General features: G+C 31.9%; 1 long non-coding RNA gene across 4 annotated transcripts; it reads right to left on the bottom strand.

The window, feature by feature from the left end:
* Positions 1 to 220: 220 nt before the first annotated feature.
* Positions 221 to 3,130, bottom strand: LOC148760822 (uncharacterized). 4 transcript variants are annotated; one of them, XR_016028252.1, is made up of 4 exons: positions 2,763 to 3,130; positions 2,105 to 2,669; positions 954 to 1,954; positions 221 to 398 (listed from the first exon to the last, which is right to left on the bottom strand). It is a non-coding gene; the product is annotated as an uncharacterized LOC148760822 (long non-coding RNA). The 4 variants fall into 4 exon arrangements; XR_016028254.1 differs by having other exon boundaries at positions 221 to 1,210; positions 1,850 to 1,954; positions 2,763 to 3,027; XR_016028253.1 differs by having other exon boundaries at positions 221 to 1,200; positions 1,850 to 1,954; positions 2,763 to 3,026.
* Positions 3,131 to 5,620: the final 2,490 nt, after the last annotated feature.

Below are 5,620 nucleotides of genomic sequence, written 5' to 3'. Positions count from 1 at the left end.
GAAGAAAAAATGCAACGACCTCTCCCCGGTTGCTGCCGACGTCCAAGACTTCCGGAAAAGACCCGCCAAGTCTTGAACAAGCCTATCTAGAATTTGCTCGTTAATCCACTACATTCAATCACCATATAATATTGATACTTTCATATACTAAATTGAACCATAAATATAAAAATCAATACAAATTTTTTTTCCTTTTATTCGTAAGTATATGCATTAAATCTATAATCTCCAAATTAATGCTTATATAAAAATTTAGAATTCATTTACAACTTAACAAATAAAAAGTTACGACTTGACCCCTAACAGCGAAGCGACTGAGAATAAAATGCTAGGAGATGCCTTTACCTATTCACGGTGGTCCGAACGTGTCACTAACTACACACTAGGCTGATCCCTATCTGCAAAAGAGGATAAAAAGGGGTGTGAGTCTCATAGACTCAGTGATAATCATTGACTCATCGAGTAGGGCATAAATGGGAAACAAGCAAACGGCAGATCAGTTGAATATAAAAATGCAAGATTTAAAAAAAAAATTTGTTTTAAACGAGGGTTTGTGCCTTATATAAAAATCGAGAATTTCTTATAAAGTATAAATAATCGAGGTAATAAAATTTTTCGTATCAAAATATATTAATAATCATTTTCGAATCAAATCAATAAAATTTAGCAAGCTCTCGCGAAACCAAATAATATTTAAAATCATGCCCAAATCATAACTTGCCCCATATGCGAGGAATTACAGATTTATTTCACAGATAAACATATAGGGGAGCTACGAAAAACCGTTTAATTCATTTTTCACCATGCAGAGAAATGTAATTCATAATATTAAAACTTATTTCAACTCATATAAAACCATTACATTTTTGTCAAAAATAAACAACATGGCTTATGACTTTCGTAAAAACTTGGTTTGTGCCAAAATCATTCTCATACTCGGTTGTTAGGGATACCTTGTTTTGGGGCTATCCAAATCGAATCCGCCAAGGCTGTTAAAAAGTAATGTACGCATAAATTATATTTTTATTTTGAAAACACAACCATTCCTTGGCGTTAGCGGAGTTCATCATCACGAGGTGGTTCAGCGTGACGTGAACTCTAACCATACCTCAGGAGATACCCTATGCGCCTCTCTGACTGAGGTACATATATAACCGGATTTCATGCCCTTCTAATAGGCTGGTCCACAGAATCTGCCCACTGCAGTAAGCTAAACCCACCATACAATAAAATTTACAATAGCATGACATGGCAATTATTTCACAATCCAGCCTCTCAAGGCTAAATACACAGTTCATATATTTCAACACAAATACTAATTCAGCCATTCATGCAAATATTGTCACAAGCCATTCGATTCAAAATACAATTTATAACACAACAAGTAGCAATCTCCAATTACTCTTGAATTTCTTGGTTAAAATGAAATCACCTTTTAAAAGAATTCAAATTTGATCTTCAAGGGGATATTTTAAATATTTCTCAAAATATCGGTCCCCACATTACTTTAAAACTCTCTTTTCGTAAAATGTTCATTGTAAATATTTGCATGATATTTTGTATCAAAATAGCATGGTGAATATATAATAAATTTCATGAATGCACACCACACAAACAATAAGGCACAATTTCCTTTGATATAAATCTTTTTGAAAAGCTTGTTTCCCAGTTTCAAACACTTTACGTCTAATATATCTATATATATATTCCAAATGGTTTCTAAAAATAACTTTCACCCACAATGCATTAAAATTCTATCGACGCATGCTTTCCATAAATTTTGCACTTCACGTAAAATATACATGTATATACATACGAAATTTTTTTAAAATTGACACTCCCTACTCACCTCATAACAGTGGGATATTACTTCACTATTGATTCGTACGCGTGTATAATTATTCCTAGTTGTCGGTCACCTACTTCGTTCGGCACGCCTCCACGATAAACTTTCCTAGCAACAATTTAAACTCAGTACACTTAATCACACATTTGTATGGGTAGCAACTTAATTAAAAATTCCTTAAGCAACTTGCATATTTTCTATCCAAAATATGCATAATATTAGACTACCCATAAACCTTACAATATAACATTAGCTTACCATTGGGCCGTTTTCATTTCTTTATAACCTTTGGGCCTTCTCCATGGGCTTTTCCATTTTCCTTATTTGGGCCAAGTCCATTTATTTTTATTTCATATTAGGCCATGCCCACTTATTTTCTATTGGGTCATGCCCATTTATTTTCTATTTCTTTTCTTTTCTTTTTTCTTTCTTTTTCTCTCTTCCATGTTTCTTTTTCTTTTTCTTTTCTTTTCAGCCCGTGGCTTCCCTTCACCACCGTGGCTTCCTCTCTTCACCACCATGGCTTCCTCTCTTCACCACCGTGGCTTCCTCTCAAAATTGGTCACCAAAAGCCTCATTTTCTCACCCTTTTTGCTGCCATTTTCTGCTTTAAAATCAGCAGCTTTTCAACTCAATTTCCAGCAACAAAACTCCTCAATTTTAGCATCACAAAGCTATCCAATTTTCTGCACAAATTGGTAGCAAACAGCTCCAATTTTTCTGTACAAACAGCTCCAATTTTTCTGCACAAATTGGCAGCACTTTGCTGTCCTTCAATGATAGCAAAACCTCTAAAATTTTCAGCTGCAAATTCACATAATTTCTGCAGTAAAAACCTTGAATTTTCAGCACGAAAATCAACCATAAAAACCTTAAAAATTCCAGCAATTTACCTAAAAAAAATTAGCTTTCTTACCTCAAAATTTTCAGCTTTCTTATTCCTCCAAAAATTACAACAAAAGGCTCTCTTTTTCTTTCTCAAAGTGCAGCAAAACCATTCTCTTTGCTCTTCCTCTCCCACGGTTCTTTCTCTTCCTTTTTCCCTTCATTTCTTTCTTCCTTTATTTTTCTTCTCTTTTTCTTTTTCACTAATTGACTTAACTTTTCTCTCTTCCTTTTTCTTTCCTCACATGGCCGCCCCCCACCTTCCTTTTTACACTCTTCTCTTTTGTTTTCTTTACTTTTTTGTCTTTCTTTTATTCCTTTGTTCAACCGGCCATTCACTTCGCTTGGTTCCAATTTAGTATTCTTCCAATTGACTTTGACTTTTTTTCATTTCCATCCAAACCACATCATTCTCATTCTTGACTCATGTGGCCACTCATGTACATATAAAAATATTGTTTGACTTTTCAACATCTTTTCTTCATTATTTTATCATCTATTTTATTTTTATTTCTTCAAAACAATAAAATTTACATATTATTCCTTAACTTCATTTTATTTAACACAACTCCCTCAAATTTTTATATTTTAAAATTAATTCTTCTGACACATGTAAAATTTCTAATTTCCTTCTATCTTCCTTTTTTTACACGTGTATAATCAAAATATCGAGATCGCATTTCAACACGGTGTCACCATAATATTTAAATATTTACTTACCCGCGTTAGCTCGATTTAATAAAATCACGCTGTCACAATTATCGTCGTTTTCCTTCAAAATTCTTCTTTACTTCTTCTCCCCCACTTAAATTAGTCATATTCCATTTTTCATGAATAATTCCGACAACATATAAAATAATAATATTTTAATATTATTTTATTGAATAAAATATTATTTTATTTCAAAATTTTTCACTTGCCTTCTTTAGTCCCGAAACACATCATTACATCTCGGTTTACTTCCGAATCATCCTTTAGCTTACTAATTCCTCTCCAACGAAAATATTATTATTTAATTATTGTTTCTGCAACCGCAAAGCATTTTATTCTTGAACGCTCCTTTCATTTTTTGTCGCTCTTTAGCACGTCAATTCATATCAAACGATCATTCGTTTGATCAATAAGATCTTATTTGTGTCCAACGAAGGTGCAGGATATTACAAAAAAAATGAGTAAAATTCATACAAGAAGGTATCTTAAAAATTTATTAAGATCTTTGAATCCAAGACGTATTATGTCTACTGTCAAAGAATAGAAACAAAGTGAGAATGAGTTGTTGGTAGAAATCATTGCCTAACAAAGTTCGTTCCAGATGGTTGCCATAAACAAAGGGTTGAAATAATAAGATGGAAATATTTAGAAGATTAATGTTGTGTTATTAGGGCTATATAAAGAAAGAAAGAAGGTCATAGAATTTAATACAAAGGATGATGATAAGGATTTTTTTGCTCAAAAGTTGTTAATGAAGAAGGAAATTGAGTCAAATTCATACAAGGAGGTATCCTAAAAATTGATTATGAAAATCTTTGAATCCAAGAGCAGTTATTCATTATCAAAGGATAGGAAAATAGTGAGAATGAGTTGTTCATAGAAATCATTGCCCAACAAATTTAGTTCAAGAAATTAATGATTGTGATAGACGAACTGTTGAAAAGTCAAATGAAAGGATTTAGAGGATTAATGTTGAGTTAATAGAGCTATATAAGAAAAGAAAGAATGTCATAGAATTAGATACAAAGGATGATGATGAGGATTTGTTTGTTCAAAAGTTGCTGATGTAAAAGGAAATTGAGTCAAATTCATACAAAGGGGTATCCTAAAAATTGATTAAAAAGATCATTAAATCCAAGAGCAGTTATGTCTACTGTCAAAGCATAGGAAAAAATTGAGAATGAGTTGTTGGTCGATATCATTGCCCAACAAAGTTAGTTCAAGAAATTAATGATTTCCATGGACGAGTGGTTGAAATAATTAGATAAAAAGATTTAAAGAATTAATCTTGAGTTAATAAGGCTATAAGGAAAGAAAGAATGTCATATAATTAAATACAAAGGATGATGTTGAAGATTTGTTTGTTCAAAATTTGTTGATGAAGAAGGAAATTGAGTCAAATTCATATAAAGAGATATCCTAAAAATTGATTAAGAAGATCTTTGAATCCAAAAGCAGTTATGTCTACTGTTAAAGCATAGGAAAAAGTGAGAATGAGTTGTTGGTAGAAATCATTGCCCAACAAAGGTCGTTCAAGAAAGTAATGATTGCCATAGACAAAGGATTAAAATAATTAGATGAAAATATTTAGTGGGTTAATGTTGTGTTAGTAGGGCTATATAAGGAAAGAAAGAAAGCTATAAAATTGGATACATAGGATGATGATTAGGATTTGTCTGTTCAAAAGTTGTTGATTGAGAAGGAAACTGAGTCAAATTCATAATAGGAGGTACCTTAAAAATTGATTAAGGAGATCTTTGAATCTAAGAGCAGTGATGTCTACTGTCAAAGCATAGGAAAAAAGTGAGAATGAGTTGTTGGTAGAAATCATTTCCCAACAAAGTCTCTCCAAGAAATTAATGATTGTCATAGACGAAGGGTTGAAATAATTAGATTAAAAGATTTAGAGGATTAATGTTGTGTTAATAAGGTTATATAAGGAAAGAAAGATGGTCATAGAATTTGATACAAAGGATGATGATTAGGATTTGTTTGTTTAAAAGTTGTTGATGAAGAAAGAAACTGAGTCAAATTCATACAAAGAGGTATCGTAAAATTGATTAAAAAGATCTTGGAATCCAAAAGTAGTTATGTCGACCATCAAAGCATAGTAAAAGAGTGAGAATGAGTTATTGGCAAAAATCATTACCCAAGAAAGTTAGTTCAAGAAACTAATGT

The sequence above is a fragment of the Theobroma cacao genome, chromosome 9 (genome assembly GCF_053813885.1).
Source record: "Theobroma cacao isolate CCN51 chromosome 9, ASM5381388v1, whole genome shotgun sequence".
Lineage (NCBI taxonomy): Eukaryota > Viridiplantae > Streptophyta > Magnoliopsida > Malvales > Malvaceae > Theobroma > Theobroma cacao.
This window is presented reverse-complemented; position numbering and strand designations above follow the sequence as displayed.